This window comes from Pseudonaja textilis, chromosome 1, assembly GCF_049901715.1.
Source record: "Pseudonaja textilis isolate UNSWEBS1 chromosome 1, rPseTex1.2, whole genome shotgun sequence".
In the NCBI taxonomy this organism is placed as follows: Eukaryota; Metazoa; Chordata; class Lepidosauria; order Squamata; family Elapidae; genus Pseudonaja; species Pseudonaja textilis.
This window is the reverse complement of record NC_141990.1, coordinates 269,144,080-269,162,973: the sequence shown is the minus strand read 5'-3', so window position 1 is coordinate 269,162,973 and position 18,894 is coordinate 269,144,080. Positions and strand designations below refer to the sequence as shown.

The window sequence follows — 18,894 nt, the reverse complement described above, 5'->3', positions numbered from 1 at the left end:
GTCAAGTGGCGACTAGAAATGCTTTTGGATGCGTTGTTTTCGTCTCCAATGCGTGGTTTGGTGCTTATGGACAAATAGGGATTTCTTCTTTCCTTCCTGGGTAAGTTGTGGGGGGAGGAATACTAAGAGCAGGTATTCAAACGCCAATCCACCGACCACATCCCTCCGTACTGTGCAACCAAACAACCAAAGCGAGGCACTTATAGTGGTTCCGGAATTGGGAGGCGGAGATATCACTCATGATGGCACCTTCTCTGACCTATTGTAGCCGCCACTTCCAATAGCCTGGACCAATAAAACAAAGGTGTAGGCGAAGAAGTGGGGGCAGCAAAAGCACAGTGGAAACCCAAATGCTTAGGAAACGAAAAGGTGGAGCGAGGTTTTGACAGGCATAAAGGTTCGCCAATTATTTTGAGCAATTCTTGCCGGAGTCAGCGAATACGTCGGGAAGCTCGAACTAGGGGGTGGGTGGGGGGGGCGAGAAGAGAGTAGTTGAGGAGGTGGGAGCTGTTGTTAGGGAGAGGGAGACAGCGCGGCTTGGCGGCTTAGCAGAAGCTGAAGGGAGGAGGCGGCGGCGGTAGCAGGTGAGACTGAGCGGGCCGGCCCGGGAAACTGGCTGGGTGGGGCTCGGCGGAGAGAAGGGGCTTCCGAAGACCCGGCGCGAGGTCTGTCCGCTCAGCGGAGAGAGCGGGAGACCCTGCGCCGAAAGGCCCGAAAGGTGCGGGGTGTGGAGCCGCGGGTGGGCTCGGGTTTGGGCTTTTGCCCCGAAGTGAATCTCCGGGCAGGGAAGGAGAGCGAGAGCCCGGCGGGCGGGCGGGCAGGAAAGGAGGAAGGGGCGAGCGAGGAATGTCTCCGGGCGGGGTGGGGTGGGGAGCCGGGAGGACGAGGAGGAGGCGGGGGCGAGGCGAGCGGCAAAGGTCCCCTTGAGCCAGGCTGGAGCGCCGGAGGGACTGCGGGGTGGGTGCCGGAGGCTGGGGACGCAGAGGCTTTTCTCCGCTGCCGGAGGAAGGCTTAAGGGTTAAGGGTTAAGCGGCGGGTTGGTTCCTGGGCGAGGCGGTGGCAGAGCAGTCCGAGGAAGCGGGCGGCGAGGCGTCCTGGGCGAGGAAGGGGAAGGGAATGGGCGCGGGAAGCCGGAGAGGGCGAAGGGAGAGCGCCGCAGCATCCTTCGGAGCCGGGCGGCGAGGCCGACCTCGGGGCCAGGAGCGGCCACCCCTCGGGGGCTTGGGGGGGAGCGCCCGTGGCTGCCTTGCCTTCTGGGCTTAGGCCTCAGCTTGGGCTGGTTGGGTTTCGGGAGGAATGCTGCCGGTCGGCTTCCTCTCCGGGCCGCGCTGTATTTCTTGTTTGTGGGGATCCTTTTGCTGAACCCTCACTTCGCAGGCCAAAGGAGGCGCTGGGGCTGGAGGCCAGGAAGGAAAGCGCTGATAAGCTAATTGCCCCTCATTTCTTGTTCTTACTCCTCCTGGGTTTCCTGAGAAACAGATTTGGTGTGTTCTGGGGTCAAGTCAGTGAGGTTAAGCTTTGAAACGTCTGTGAAACAGGTGTTGATTTCAGCCCTGGGATCACTCTAGCCTTTAAGGGGGAAAAATGAAAAAATCCATGAAAAAAAAACCCTAGAAAAATAATGCAAGCTCACTAATAGGTACTATATTTTATGTGTGATGTGGCCCATTTTCTCACATAGTGGCAATAACAAATCTTTGTCACTGTTGTTAGTTACAAGAATAGAAAAAGTGAAAGTTTTTTTTCCCTCAAAGGGATTGAATGAATTTGCATTTTAATATTTTGGAGAGTGCTCACTTTGTGAAAATCCATTGTTTCCTTCTCTTACAGCTGTTTTCATCCAGACCTCCTTAATCCAAAAGATTTATGTAACCTGTACATTAATATATTACAAATTTGTAAAAAAAGGAGAATATGTTTTGCTTTGTGTGTGGATTGTCATGCCTTCTTGACCCCCTCTCCTCCTTGCTTCTCCATTCAGTTTTTCAGTGTAGTGCATTTGCAGTGATTTGCTGCCTTGTTTCAGTGTGTTGGAAAATATCTTAAACATTTTGAAGTTCCCACACTGTGCATATGTAGTCTTGAGCACAGGAGAGGAAGCAGTGTTTATACAGTTGTACAACAGTGGCATTTGTTTGTCGTTCCTATCTACCACAAAAGATAATGAAGAAGCATAATTTTGCCTCCTCTTAATTCTTGTCAAAAGCCTAACAAAACCTATCATGATATCTGCTATTTTATGCCTGACACAGAAAAAACAACAATGATGGTTATCTTTTTCCACTGGATTGTTGAACTCTTATTCTTTAATTTGGCCAGACCTTAAGGAAACACTGAATGACATCATGATCAACAAATTATAAACATAAAATTGTTCTTTTCAGTTTGTCATGTTTGCTTCTTACTAAGATTTCTATGTACATGTGGAGGAAGAGTTAAACCATTGTTCTAAGATACAGTATGCAAAAAGTCTACAGTAAAGTTTTAATGTAGGGTGATGAACCTTTTTACACTAAAAGAGCTGTTTTCAATCAAATATTTATTATACTCTTTGGTGAAAAGTACACAGTGATAAGGAAAATAAATCTTACTGTGAGGCCTTGCATCTTCCTACATGTTTATGTACTGAATTAACTCAACCTTAGATGATCTATGTTATGCTCAAACATTGATGTCTGGAGCAATGCTTGTGCCAAAAGCCAAGCACACCATTAAATAAGATTTTAAATTAAGTTTGAAATATTATAAAGCAACATACACCACTTAATACATCTAAGTATTTGAGAGCTGTTAGATGATGTAGCTTATTTCACAGTCCTGTGTTTCATTTAAACTAAAGAAACATGCTTGAAGAAACTAAACATTTCGCTAAATTGCTGGTACATATATCAATATGTCAAAAGTGTTGTGTCTAAAGTTTTACATGGAATTGCTCAACTTTGTACTTAGGAGCTCTAAGATTGGAAGTACTGAAAATATTTTAATTAAATCCAGAGCCACTTGGAAAATGTTTTTGGCTCTAGATTAGTTTAGAATAGGCGATTGCCAATTCCAGACTAGTAAAAGTATTTCTGAGCAATCCAAATGTTTATTCATAAAAATAATATTGGATTTAGATAAGAAATAAAAAGTGGGTGCTGCATCCTGTGTAGAGGACTATGTTTGCCTCCATTGCTATCTTTGCTTGCCTCTGCTTCAAAATCTTTTTCTTTCCTGTTATAAAGGAAAACACTGGATAAGGGACTATAATGAACACTGTTATTTTTAATCCTCAGCACCTCTAGATGCAGTCGCCAGTGTGTACGTTAGAAATGGAGGGTCAAAAGTACTGGAAATAAGGAAAAGAATGGTGGCAAGAGGAGCTATACATTCCTCACTCAACTTTCTTTCCCTTTCCCTTTAAATTCTTTTCTTAATTGCTTGGTATTGTAAAAGTATAGTATAAAAAGCCACATTGCTAACATCTTTTTTTGTCACTTTCAATGATTTGGGCTTGTATGGCCAAGGAAAACAGTCATCTGAAATGCAGATGGCAGCAAGAGCAGGTCATTGTATCACCTCTGTCATGATGAGAATGGGTACGTTTTTAACCTTGCATGCTACATGCAGTGGAAGGCAGGTAGATAGATATTGTGCCATCAAGTGGACTCTTAAAAGATCATTTAGATTTTGTCCATGATGATCTGTCCCTAACTTTGGTCCTTGAAGTCTTCCAACTATGCACCCATTGCCACTGAAACTGGGTCCATCACCTTGTTGGTTATGTTCTCTTCCCTTCCACTTCTGTCAGCATTATATATTTCTTGGGGGAGCTAGATCTTCTTATAATATGACCAAATTGTTATAATTTGAGCCTGTTCTGTTCGATTGTACCTCAGGTAAGAACCCTGGGTTTGTTCCATGATTCATTTGTTTTCTTCTCAAGAGCCTTTTCAAACACCATTGCTCAAAAGTGCCAATACTCTTCCTACCGTGTTTCTTCAAAGTCCAACTTTTACTTCCACAGAGAGTTACAGGGAATATCATTGCACTATTCTGAATTTTATGTAGACACTTCACAGCATCTGAATGTGTATTCCAGTACCTTTATGTCTGCTCTACTAACTGCTAGTCTGTAGTGTGTATTCCTTTTATAGTTGTTTCTTTACTGTTAATGGCTAATCCTAAAAGAGAGAAGCTATCACTTCAGAATCTTCAGTTTTAAGTGGCCAGCAGATTTAAAGTAATATCTAATCTTCCTGAGTCCCTTTAGAAAGACTCCTAGAGATGTCCAGTAAATCCTTTCCTTTAGCACTCTTTATTGAAGGGCTTTCCAGATTGTCTATGGACACAGAACAGTAGTCTCTATGTAGCAAAGAAGCATGTTTTGGGAGCAGCAAACCATAAGGACTAGAATGAGAGAGATTTAAAGCAAACTGATGGACAAGTAGGATAAAGGTAAAAGAAGAGGGTGCAGTAAGTGACTCAATGAGCAGAACAGATGCAGTTGTCTTATGCAGGCTATAGATGTTAAACCTTGGATCTGGTCTGTTTGAAAAGTGTGATAGTACAAGAACATGGATTTGAGGGAATGACTTTAAATCCCCATCACTATCAAATTGTAAATCATTTGTATTTCTAAAGACCAGCCGTCCTCAAACTTGGCAACTTTAAGACTTGTGGACTTCAACTCCTAGAATTCTGGGAGTTGAAGTCCACAAGTCTTAAAGTTGCCAAGTTTGGAGACCTCTGCTATAGACCAAGGGTCTTCAAACATGGCAAGTTTAAGACTTGTGGACTTCAACTCACAGAATTCCTGAGGTAGCATGACTGGAGGAGGAACTGTGGGACTTGAAGTCCACAAGTCTTAAAGTTGCCAAGTTTGGAGACCTCTACTATAGACTAAGCTAAAAGATCTAGTTCTTTTCAGTTCTGTCATGGTGCAGAAGTATGGATCTGAGGCACATATCTTTATAGACCCTATTATGATTTGATGAACATTTCAACAATGTAAAGAAAAAAACCCATATCCTCCAAAACAGTAAACAGAATACAATAGTGGAGATGTGGTACAGTGGGTTAATATGTTACAGTGGAATTAAAATAGCTCAGTTTGAATCTCTATTTCACCATAGTTTGAATGGATGACTTAGACAAGTCATTTTTACAACTTATTTAGAGAGAGATTATGGAATAAAGGGAGACTATGTCAGCTCTCTTGAGGCAATGGGAAAAGGTAAGATAAATGTAGTTACAATACAATATGATATAATCCCAGCAACCTCAAACTCTAATATACTTCGTTAAACAAGAATCTGAGTTCAGAAATAGTGGTACATGTATTATTGATATCAAGGCACTATTAGAGAAAAGACGGTTGCCTTTGTCAGCACTAATATGTTTAAACATTTTCAGTGCTGAACTATTCCATCTTGCTTCATTTCCCACAACTGAGAAGAGATGACAAATCACGAGAGAGGCCAAAGTATTGCAAGATGAGTGTCAGAGATGATCATAATGTTTATGTAATTGTGGAATCCAGTGGCTACAATAGTTCAAGTAACAGTTTATAGCAGTGCTTCCTAAACCTGGGTAAATTACCCCAAATTGGTAGAAGTGGTGTTCTCTGAGCTTGACAGTTGAACCCATTACTCTGTCACAATAGGGATATCTAAATTGACTTAAGCTGTTTTACCTACATTGGGTAAAAAGGAGTTTCTAATAAGCAGTTTTGAGTAATGAAGGCAAACAATTAGGAAGCTCTGCTTTATAGTATTGAATTAAGTGTGTGGTGTGGCTACTTAAATAACATATCAGTAGCATTAAATCAGAAAAAGTTAGTGATAATCTTTGGCCTGTAAGCTTTCTTTTTAAGTAGTCAATTTAGCATTTGTGAAGCTCAGTGAAATAATATTACTTTGTGGGCTTTTGTCAAAAAAGCAAGGAAGAAATCAGGACTATTCAACCTTAGCAATTTTGAGAATTCCCAGAATTCCCTAGCCCTGCCATGGGGAATTCTGGGAGTTGAAGTCCATGTTTGAAGTTAAAGTTGCCAAGGTTGGATACCCCTGGTGTAAATTGTGTGAATAATAGTCTCAGAGATATGGCACTAATATTCAGGCATGTAGCTATAATACAAGGAAGACAAAATGGTATGGAAAGCTCGGTTTTCCCAGATATCATTCTATTCCAATTCCTGTTGATTTCATTCATCATTTGCAGTAGTGCTTTAAGTATATAGTTGGCCTATGGATAGATCTTAGTATATATTATGCAGGCATTAATCTTGTGATTCATTTCTTGTGGGGGATAAAAAAGAGAGGCATGTTAGTGGTCATGTATTTTAAAAATAGAAAGAAACCCCATTTATAATTGCTGTCAAAAAACTACTTCTGTATAATTGTATTTCTTTTCTATTTCTCTTATTCATGAACCTTTAATTTCTTTATTTTCTAACATTTGCATTATTTTATCTTGTTAAAGCTCTTTAGTAAAATTATATTTAAAACAAACTCATTTAAGAATAAAGATTATGTGAAAATGCTGGCGTACATACTGTAGCACTTTTGAGCATCAGAATACTCATGAGGCAACATTAGATCATTTACACAATTGCTACTGCTTTTTTTTGTTGTTTTAAAAATAAGTAGAGAGCGGTTTAATTTGTCTGCTATGGAAGAGCTCACCATTTTAAGGAAATTATTCCTTGGATATGGACTTTCCCTAATCATTCTTTGGAGGGCAGCTTTTTTGTCTCCTCTATGCAAATCAATGGAGATGTTATTTGCATACATGTCCTGCTGGCTAAACGCACAAAAGTTATTTCTTGGAATGGGGCCACTTCACTTCAAAAATTTTGTGCAAACCACTAAACATTAACAATTTTATGGTCACACCCATGAGCCTTTAAAGGTTGAGGATCCACAAAGTTCTTACTGAATCTAGACTGAATAACAAAGCCAGAAAATACGCCTAAAATAAGAAAAGTCACTGCTGTTCTAGGAACATAAATCCTGTTTCAGTTCAAGGAGTGAATTGACTCTAAGCAAATAGATATCCAGATGGGATGGGAAATATCATATACCGAGGATGACTAGATCCTAGATCAACAGGGACGCAATAGTGAACACGCATCTCATAAAAAACTTTTCTCTTTTTCATCTACCTACTGTATGTGTGCATATTACCCATTTGGTGTCACCCCACACACAAGCATACGTGTTTCTGCTGATAGTTTTTTTTTTCCTCTTCTGTGATGCCTTTCCCCTCCTCTCAGTGAAAAAGTGGTACCATACACCGTATGTTTCTAAAACAGTTGGTGAAAGTACTTGAATATGAGGGAAGATCTTTTTAATAGCTGCTGACTGGTGAGTAGAGGTTCTCACTTTCCTAAGGAATTATGGTGAGTCTGCAGGGACTCCGTCAAAGCTAGGAACAGGGATGTGTGGTAACTGGATTTTGGAAGACGGGATCTTGCTAACTGGATGAGGAGTCTCTATGGGTCCTATTCAGCAAGAAGAAAGTTATCTAAGATTTTAGTAATATGCTTTTAATTCCCATTTAGTTAAGACTACACATGAATGAAATTCGTGCTTTATGGCAAAAATAAGTCGTAGGATCTCTGCTTTCCTGTTGGGACATCATTTTTATTGTTTGGGTGGATCAAATTTTTTCTGTGCATAGTTATGGATGAATAAATATTTATACTTCGAAAGAAATGATTCTTATGACTTTAGTAAATATATTTAAATGTTGAACCTAAATTTTGCCAGCCAAGAGCTTACTGAGCTATCTCTGGATTCTTGGAAAGAGTTAAACAAACTTCTGTGAAAAATCATTTGGTTATTTTCTTTCTGCAAATATGTTTGGTATGCTTTAGACTAGAACTGTCTTTCTGGTAATTCTGTCTTTGCAGACTGCCACATTCCCAGAAACAATTAGTTCAGTCCTTTATCTTCAAGTAATTTAGCCTTAATTTGTTGCCCTGAGCCGTTAGCTCTGTAAAGTTCTGTGTGGAAAGCTTTTCCTGATGGAACAATTGTATGTTTATTACTTTGTATTTTTGATAGGACTTTTGCCTTGCAGTGTGTTACTACATGCTTTGTAGTGACAATTGATATATATGCCTTTTGAAGAACAGATAGGCTTATAAGATGATCCTTGGCGTATTTGTTCAGATGTAAATTCCACTGAGTTTAATAAAGCTTAGCTACCCAAAATGCATGTGTAGGAATACAATCTTAATTGATGTAGCATTAAGCAGTTGCTTAATTTCCCATATGTATAGAACTTTTATTTTTAATTCGTCTAGCAATTTTTTTTTTTTGGTCTCTGAAATAATAAAATGCTTGATGCAATAGGAAGGAGCAATAGTATTTTTATGACTTGCTTTTTGATATGGAATGCAGTAACATATAGTTCATGTTTTATTTAGTTTTGTGTATTGTATAAATATTCAAAAATTTATGGGAACCAAAAATAGCTGAACTGAAATATTTATGAGGAATCCATTATATTGAATTAATGTATTGTATTTATTACATTTATTGAAATATCTACTTGGAAATTATTATAAAAACCTGGCAACTCAATAGCATGCACTTCCAATGCATTGTTAAAAATTTTAGGAAAAATATTAGCACTGAAAATTTTAGTATTTTAATAAATTAATTCTGTTGTGTCTTAAGAAGTAACACATATACATACACACTCGTGCATATAAAGTATTCTTTTCAGGGTAAAAGGCATTATCTGAAATATAGAAAAGGAGTAAGAAACAGTAAGCCAAAGAATTTAATTTAAGATAAAAATAAAAGGAAATACAGCTGAATCTAGTTTATAGCAATACCCCTGTATGAAACATGTTCTATCCTCCATATATTTCGCTTGATGTGTTGCCTGTCTGGTTTTTAGGGTTTCATTGATTTCATCTAATCCAAAGTTTATCTGTCTTTCTCTTCCTTTTGACCTATTGACTCTTCATTCATATATTTCTTGTGAGATCCAGCTCTTATTCCTTCGATGACAAACCGCATCAGTATTCTTCTTTTGTACTGCCACACACACTTTTTTATTCAATCCATATTCATTCATTACCCATTCATTTTTTAACCTACATGTTCATGCCTTGCTGCACATTTCTTAAATATCCCATTCTACTTCATCCAATTTTTATGTTTTTCCTTATGTATTGGTTTCACAATTCCATATTGGAAAGTGGCAAAATTTTAGTGTCATTTATAGCCATTTGCATTTTGTTTGACAAACATTAATTTCTTGCAGCGCTGCCCCATATTGTATATTACAGCTAATAGCTTTGGGACTTCAAGTCAGTTTTGACTCCTGGAGACTGCCAGGACAAGTCTCTGCAGTTTTCTTGGCAACATTTTTGGTAATAGTTTACCATTACCTTCTTCCTAGGGCTGAGAGAAAACGATGGCCAAAGGCCACCCAGCTGGCTTTGTGCCTAAGTTGGGACTAGAACCCACAGTCTCCTGGTTTCTGTACTGGTGCCTTAACCAAACCCTACACGTATATTACATATTACCTTTCTATCGGATTATTACATTAGTATTTCTTGTTTAACCTTTTCGCCCATTTCCACACAAGCTATCAATTTGGATTTTCTTGCCAGTACTGATGTTCCATGACCTGACAATTAGGGATTGTCCTTATTTGGGACTCATAAAAAAACAGGTGCTTTTTCCATAGCTCTGAAATACCATAACGCTTGAGGGTAGATTGGCCTCAGTTTTGCTTATCATTTTGAAAGCCTTGAAGACTTGGTGGCTTACCTGGATATAGAATTGGGAGAATAATTGAGCCCATATTGAATGAATCAATGAATCAATGAATATATCTATATCTATATGTGTATGTGTGTGTATGTATATGTGTGTGTGTGTGTGTGTGTGTGTGTGTGTATACACACACACACATACATACATACACACACACACATGCACATATACATATATATATTCATACAGGTACAAAGGCACAAAGCCAGCTGGGTGGCCTTTGGCCATCGAAAACCTATATATATATAAGTTTTTGCGGGTACTTACATGTATGGTATTCAGCTTTGTTCGGGTATTTTCCCACGTCATTGTAGTTGTGCTTTTAAAATTGTAGCAACGTTTCGGCAGAATCTCATCTGCCATCATTATATATATATATATATATATATATATATATATATATATATATATATATATATATATATATATATATTGTGTGTGTGTGTGTGTGTGGGGTCTTTGGTTATTGGGTTTTCTCCCACGTAAAATTGGAAGTATCTAGGCGACGTTCGATGAAGTCTCATTCATCATCTTCAGGCTTGTGTCTTGGCTTTGTGCTTCTCCGAGTAATCTCTGAGAAGCACAAAGCCAAGACACAAGCCTGAAGATGATGAGACTTCATTGAAACGTCACCTAGTTACTTCCAATTTTACGCGGGAGAAAACCCGAATAACCAAAGATCCACATACAAATACCCACGAAAACCTCAGAAAACACACACACACATGGTATTTAGGTTTCTTCAGGTATTTTCCCACGTCTTAATAGTTGTGCTTTTAAAGTTATAGGGACGTTTCAGCGGAATCTCATCTGCCATCCTCAGGTTTGTGTATTGGGTTTTTTTAACCCTGACACACATGATTAAGAAAAAATCCAATACACAAGCCTGAGGATGGCGGATGAGATTCTGCCGAAATGTCGCTATAACTTTGAAAGCACAACTATTAAGACGTGGGAAAATACCTGAAGAAACCCAAATACCATACATATATACCCGTGAAAACATAAGAATGTGTGTGTGTGTGTGTATAATCTTCCAATAGCCAACTACAGTCTCATTAGTGATGTGAATAGCTATATAAACCATAAATAAACCCTACACATTTTTACGGCTCGCTGTATGAAAATGTGTATGTATGTATGTGTGTTCTTGTTGTTCTCTTTTATGTTATTTAGCAGATTATTTTCTGCAGGTTGCAATCATTCAGAATATGGGCCATTTTTTCTTACCTATTCATATCTGGTTCTTTCATTTACCATTTACTGTAGCATATAACATATAACTATTACCAACTGATGGATTCCTGCTCTTATACAGTATATGCCCACAACAAGCTAAATGGTATCAGTTACATTTTGATATACATTTTAGCCTTTCCCTTCATAATTGAACTTCCACTTTCACTTCCCTGCCTGCATTTATTAAACTTAGGCCATTGGTTCCGACTGCCTTCATTCAGAAACAGTACATCCTTCCCATTTTCTTGGTTTCAGAGAAACATCTCTATTTTTCTTTATTAATTTCGTTCAAAAATCATCCTGTTTACCATTTACTTCTCTCATTCCAATTGTTCCATATGTCACTGTCATCACTATGAAGGCCCAAAATGGTGATCTCTATCATCCATCATGGCTTTGATCAAGTGAGACTTCCTTTTAATAAATTAAAGACTTCTTGTAGCCATATGCAGCCTTATCTGCCAACTATTTAAAAAGTGCCAATCAGTTTGGAACATTTTGTCTAGTAGGCAAACATGGAATCAAAGCCCATCTTTTTATTCCAAGCTCATTTACACAATCCTGTGTAAGCTTGGATCTCTTATCTAGAGACTCCCTTGCAAGTCAGTTCACTGTTGTTTGTATCTCACTAACTAGGAGGTACATGTGTATTAATACATGTTTGGAATACCTCTGCATCTTAACAAGACATAAAGTATCTGCCATAAAAAATAGTCCCAAACTAGAACTATTGAAATAGACTTAACATTCTCATTAAGGAATATCCAAGGTTTATATATGAACGCTTACTAGAACTACAGGTAGTCCTCAACTTATGATCACAATTGAGTCCAAAGTCTCTCTTGTTAAGTGAATTTTACCCTATTCTACAACCATTCTTGCCACATTTGTTAAGTGAATCACTCAGTTGTTAAATTAGTAACACGGCTGTTAAGTGAGCCTGGTTTCCCCATTTATTTTGCTTGCCAGAAGGTTACAAAAGGTGATCATATGACCCTGGGACACTGCAACCACCAAAAATTTAAGTCAGTTGCCAAGCTTCTGAATTTTGATCACATGACTGTTGGGATGTTTCAGTGGTCATGTGAAAAATGGTCCTAAGTCATTTTTTCAGTGCTGTTGTAACTTTGAATGGTCACGAAATGAACAGTTGTAAGCCGAGGACTACTTGTATTCAATTTTTTTTAAAAAAGTTCCATTAGCTGTTAGTGATTATAATTCTATTAAAAACAGAATGTCTTATTGGGAAATATATAATAGAAAATTCTTTTTAAAAGGTCTACTTATAAAGCACACTACCTTTAAACTCTCCAAATGGAAACTTATGACTTTCCTATTCATGAAGAAAAAGTTGCTCCTAGTGCAAAACTAAGTAAAAACATAAATTTAAGTTCTCTTTATAAACTAAAGAAAACCCCAGAAAAATTGAGTATTTGAACGCACAAAAAAGAAATTGGCAATAAAGTTGTGCTATTAAATCTTAGCTCAGTACTATCTGCCTATTAGATTTATTTTCCTCCTTCCTGTATTTATTTTTCCTTTGCTCTATTCTTTTTTATTTTAAGTAGCTTTGTGAACTGTTACTATTGCCAGGTTTTCTGACCCCTTTATTTATTTAAACATATTTATATCCCTCTGCAATCCAAGTGCTGTTGTTGGCTGCTTCCATTATAAAAAAAAATTAAGTAAAACATCTACAGTACATTAAACGGGAAACATTTACTTTTTAATGTTTTCTTTTATGATTTTCTTTAAGGAATTTTTTTTCCTTGAGCCTTCTAACTATTCTAGCCATTTATGTCCTTCCTTCCTTTTTTTTTTATTCTAGAAAGTTGTTATCTCTCAACTAATGATATATATCATGATGTCTGTGATCACCGTCAATTAGTATTTTCATCTGGTCATTCCACTGAGACAGCTCTGCCTTTAAGTGTTAAATAATATTCTAATAGCCAAAGCATAGCACCTGTTATTAGTGCTGGTTCTCTTAGGTTTAACACCCATGTTGATAGTTGTAAACCTTCAAATTCTTTTGTCCTGACTGTAGTCTCTTGAGTGTCACTGGTACAGCTTTCTTCTTATTTGAGTAATTTTGTCTTTTTTGGATTTTTTGTTTCCATTAACAATTCTACTTCATGTAGGTTCTCCCTTACTGTAGTCCTGTACCCTGCTTTCTTTTGGCACTTCTTTGAATGACTATATTACGACTTTTAATTTTCTGAACCAATGCTCTACATGCTCTCTTATCTCTGTACAAAGAATATTTAATGCAGGATATAATAATAGACATAGGATTTAGCATAATAAAATGTTAGTCTTGAAAAGGTGATCAGAACATAGTGAATCATTGGATACCTTTGGGTGAGATGCATATATTAGGAGAAATTTGGTTTGTATTCTGTCATTTGTCAAATCCAACCTTTTTGGCATCGATATTTTGCAATAAGAATGAACGTATCTGTGATACTTGTGTAAGTATGCATGAAGCATCAGTTGCACAAGTCCATATTTTAAGGGGAACTCAGATGTTACCATGAAAATATTTATTTCTAAGGAGAAAACTGCAGAAAGTAATTTAAATGTCTCTTTCTTTAGCTGTCATGTATATTCTCATAATTTTGTTTGCCTACAAAGTAGATTTTTTTAAAGAGTTGGTAAAATTTATTCTCATCAAAGTAAAGAATGAAAAACTCTTCAAAATCTAATCCCTTTAAATAAAATGTGATTATATCACTGTCTGAATGAGAGGGTGAAAGAGATGTGTGGAAAATAACAAGTCCTCTTCCTTGCTAGTCTGTACAATAGTTAAAACATTTCTAAATTGTTACAGTATTATGGTATCTTAACTAAAGTAGAAGTTAGCTTTTTCTTGGTGGAGATTAATTATACAATTTTGTTGATAGCAGTTCCTAGGAAATCTGGGACTTTGTCCTTTGGACCTTTTATCTTTGACATAGTTAATTTTTGTTTGACTTATTCTTGGTTTCCAAAGTTCATTTAACCTGAGGATTGGGTGGTGAAGAGAGAAATGATATAGCACATTGAAATGAAAGTATTAATGAGATCCTAAAGCATACTTGTAATAGATAATACATACAACATACCTAAAATCATTGTTTTGAAAAAAAAAACACATTTTCCTTGGAAGCAAGTACCTTTGTGAATTTTGTTATTTTAGATTTACTTCTGGTGCAATACAAAGCAACACTGCTTGAAATTCCTTGTAAAAAGGCCAGCTTTCCTATTCCCTCACTCAAGGACAATTTTTCGGTTCATCCAAAGAATATGCTGTGCATATTTTTCTTTCCCCATAACAGTGTAAACACATTTCTCCTTTGTATGGTTACAAGAGGCAATGGGTTAAATCTATCTCCTAGCCGATTGGACTGAGTCTGTCAAAGTTCCTTAGCTTAGCTCCACCCTTGTTGTTGGACATGCCCCAGCTTTTGACTCAGTCCTCAGCCAGGATGGACACAAAACTGCCTCTCTCTTCCATTGCTATTTGCAAGGGAAACCTCACAAGGAAGAAAAAGAAAAAAAGTTTTAAAAAACATGGCTCTGCTTCACAGATGATTGGTGGAGCCACGAAACAGGTGATTTGCCGCTCTGGAGTGACTGGTAAAGGCCGCGGGGGCTGTTCTGGGCTCCGCAGTGAAGGAAGCCACATAGGTGGCCATCTTTTTTTTGACAGATGGCATCGGCCTGCATCTCCAGGCCCTCCTATGTGCCTAGGGGAACAGCTCTGGGCCATTGGCCCCTCAAAAGCAGCTGGAGGCCAAATTTCTGGAAAAGGGGTGAGGGCGCGTTGTGCTGGTGGGAAACCTGGTCCCTCACTCTGAGGTAGACCAGGCTCTCCAGGCCTTGCGGCCATGCCCAGGATTGCTTTCAGGCCCTGGTTTTTATTCTGCAAGGCCCCAGCAGGGAATAGTGCCAGCAGGATGTGTTAAAACGTCCTGCTGAGGTTATATAGGGCTGATAAAGGAGTGGCTGGAGCAGTGGGGGAGGATAATTGCATCCCCCCATTTTTACTCACCCCTCATTCACTTTTCCTTGCATGGGTGTCCAAACTACAAAAGCCTCCTTTCCAATTTGGCGGATGCCCCTTGGGGAAGCAGGGCCTCCAGAACAGGTAACCACAGCACAACTTCCTCTGCTCTGATTCAAAGGAGCAAACAAGGAAAGAAGGCCTTGCCAGCAAAGAAGGCCTCAAAAGCAGAGGAGAAGGATGCTTCTAGGCATCAGAAGGTTCTAGAAGAACAGATTGCTAAAAGCCAAAAGGCTTCCAGTGGGAGGAGCAACAGATCACCTTCAAAGGGTGACTCAGCTGCTTCCCAGCATAGTGAGGAGTTTCCTCAGGAGCAAGAGTCTGATCATTCTTTCAGGACAACAGCTCAGGCCTGGTCCCCAGATGGAGCTGAAGGTGCTGCTATGCAACAAATCTCTTCAGAGGTTAGGCATTATGGGGATCCACAAGATTTGGCCTTTCATTCAGACCCTTGGCAACAGCAGACTGTCAGAGGGCAAGTCCAGATTAGGCCTGGAGTAGAAGCAACATTCACTTCTACAGCAGCAGGTCTTAGGCCATCTGAATCCACTGAAGCAGAGATTCCTATAAATATGCAGATTATTATAGGCAGGGCCATCCATAAAGGAATAGCTGAAGGAATCCAGAGATTTGTGCATCATTCCTCAGAAGCTTCAGAGGTCTCTGTGATCCCACCAAGAGAACAGGTGGGGCGTTTATCTGAAAGGGGTTCCTTAATTCAGGACCCTGGATCTCCTGATCCTTCAGTGTATGCTCCTTCTTCCCTGGCAAGGGAAGCAGACAAGAGAGAGTCTGACCTTTCAGAAGATGAAGGTTTGGCTCCTGAGCAACCAGCCTTTTCCGGTCTATTCTGCCCTACTCTTTTCAAATCCTTGCTATTTAAGGCCAGAAATACAGCCAATCTGGGCCCAGATGCTGATGATGGAAATCCCGGCGGGGATGTTCCTATGGAGTCTGATACACTATTTGATGAGCCAACTGTCAGAGCGGAGGTTGTTCCATCTCCTAAGCTCTTCCTTAAGGTGGTGCATAAACAACTGGATACATCTGCTTCTGGCCGTAGTCTGTTTGCTTCTGATCATAGATTTTTCAATATGGGGCCAGAACTTACCAAGAGCTTGCAGGTTCCAATAGTAGATGCTCCTGTGGCAGCATTGGCATCCACGTCATCTGCCCCTTCTGATCCTGAGGAGGTTGTCAAAGCTGATGAAAAAAGGATTGAGAGGTTGTTGCAGAGGGCCCATCAAACAGCTGCTTGGGTGGTGAAGGCATCCATGGCTGCCTCCTTTTTTACTAGAGCTTCCCTCAGATAGCTGAGACAACTACAAGATAGGCTTACAGTCTCAGATATTAGAGCCCACCAGGATATAAATAAGCTGGTTGTGGCTGCAGAATTCACTGCCAATGCCACTCTACATGAAGCCAGATTTGCTACTAAGGCCATCGCTGCTTCGGTTGCAAGTAGACATGTGCTGGCTTCAAAATTGGTAGGCGGATGCCAGGAGAAAATGGAAGTTGACATCGAATCTGGTTCAAGGGGATCGGTTGTTTGGTGATGCCTTGGATCCTCTACTGTCCATAAGGGCAGATCATATTTCAGGCAGCAACAATGTGCAGCCAGATTGGCTCAGCAGAGCCGCCACTATACACCATGCTGAATGGAGGCGGCATCCTTCCCTTTTTCTACAATTAACTTGGAGATTCGGTCAACCCCTGGTGGACCTGTTTGCCATACCAGTTAGTGCACAGTTGCCACAATTTTTCACATGGTTTGTCACCCTGGGGGCTGAGGGGAGTAATGCTCTATGCAGCAGGTGACCACCAGGCTTGTTGTATGCCTTCCCTCCTCTGCCATTATTATCGACTGTGGTGAGAAAAATCCTGGTGGAGAAGGCGGAGGTTATCCTCCTGGCTCCATATTAGCCCCACTGTCCTTGGTTCGTGGACTTAGTGAATCTCTCAGTGACCTAACCCTGGCGGATTCTGTCCTCCAGGGATCCCTGATACATCCAGAGCCCCAGTGGCTACAGCTGACAGCTTGGTGCTTGAGTGGAGCATTTTAAAACATGACAAATTATCCAGCAACACAATTCAAAATATTCAAGCTTCCAAGTGACCTTCCACAATTTGCACCTATGATGCTACATGGCAAGCCTTTTGCCTTTGGTGCTCCAAGTCAAAAATTAAGCCTTTAGAGCTTCGATAGTGCAGATTCTGGATTTCTTGCAAGCAGGGCTAGATAGGGGTCTCTCCCCTAATACTCTGATGTCAGGTGGTGGCCCTGTCATCAGTATTGACATGTGGAAGGTTGGAATTGTTGGCTCATCACCCGACCATTCGTAGGTTCCTCAGAGGTGCTTCCAATCTACGGCCACTAGTGGTTCACAGGTATCCCACTTGGGACCTGTCAAAGGTATTGCAGTCCCTGACTAAAGCTCCATTTGAACCTCTCAGGTTGATGAGTTTGCACCTTCTGACTGTTAAAGTGGCCTTCTTGGTTGCTATCTCATCGGCCAGGAGAGTCTCAGAGCTAGTGGCTCTTTCAGTGTGTCCAGACCTATGTATATTTCACCCTCACAGGGTGGTTTTGAGGCTGGACCCGGCCTTCATTCTGAAGGTCAACACATGGTTCCACAGGGTGCAACAGTTGGCATCCACGAAAGAGACCTACAACAAGATAGATCGAAGACAAGTATTGTTGGCCCAATTGGCAAAAGAAAGCTTAGGACCATATTGGTTAGAAACATGCAGAACAGGCCTTCATCCTACAGTGAATAGATAATGGTAAAATGGTGATGATGAAATAAGAATTATCTGCCACTTGATGATGTCTGCAGAATAGAAAAAGTGTTGCAGTGGCATTAACTGATAGTCCAAGCGATAGTCCCAAAGGTCTTTTTCAAAGGGCAACAGAACTTTTTGGGTTCCCCCGCCCCCCGAAAACGTTTCACTTCTCATCCAAGAAACTTGTTCAGTTCTTGGATGTGAAATGAAAGATTTTCAAGGAAAAACCAAGAAAGTTCAATTGCCTTTTGAAAAGCACCTTTGGGACAACCATGACCTCAGAACTGCACTCTAAGCTGAAAGCTCTAGAGTCTAGAGAAAATTCCAATTAGTTGAAGAAAAAGAGAGGCATGGCCTTCAGATAAAAGCAATAGTCAGTTTCTCAATTTTTTTTAAATGTTTTATATATATATATGACTGAACAAGGTGTAAGACTTTTTAATTTTTTGTTAATAAAAAAAATGGGGAAGGAGGTAAAACAGAATAAAGGCTGGATCCATCTAAATTCTTACGGGTAAAAGTTGGCATGAAACCCTTCTTATCGAAGCTTCTTCTGTGAATTTCAGAAAAAAAAAACTCTTTAATGTCAGTGCCTGAAAAGAAAAAAAAAGTCAACCTCATAGCAAGAAGGTCAATCTGGTTCTTTAGATCAGCCAAACAAGCAGTTGCAAAGAAATTGATTCATCCTTTTTACCAGACATAGCACTCAACTCCTACTGATAATTACAGGTAGTCCTCAACTTACAACCACAATTGAGTGCAAAACTTCTGTTTTTGTTAAGTGAGACATTTGTTAAGTGAGTTTTGTTCCATTTTATGACATTTCTTGCCACAGTTGTTAAGTGAATCACTGGTTGAGAAGTTAGTACCACGGTTGTTAAGTGAATCTGATTTCCCCATTGACTTTGCTTGTCAGAAGGTCGCAAAAGAGAATCACGGGACCTTGGGACATAGCAACCATTATAAGTATGAACCAGTTGCCAAGTGCCTGAATTTTGATCACATGATCATGGGGTTGCTACAAAGGTCATGTGAAAAATGGTCATA

General features: G+C 39.6%; 1 protein-coding gene across 9 annotated transcripts in view; it reads left to right on the top strand.

The window, feature by feature from the left end:
• Nucleotides 1-310: 310 nt before the first annotated feature.
• Nucleotides 311-18,894, top strand: part of NUMB (NUMB endocytic adaptor protein) — a 72,280-nt gene continuing 53,696 nt past the window's right edge. For 3 of the 9 annotated variants that reach the window (XM_026709176.2, XM_026709168.2, XM_026709134.2), the window contains exon 1: nucleotides 425-584. The gene's annotated coding sequence lies outside the window, so the exon portion shown is untranslated. Of the gene's footprint in view, nucleotides 719-18,894 lie in introns of all 9 variants that reach the window. The other 6 variants (XM_087921757.1, XM_087921759.1, XM_087921755.1 and 3 more) reach the window with 3 other exon arrangements.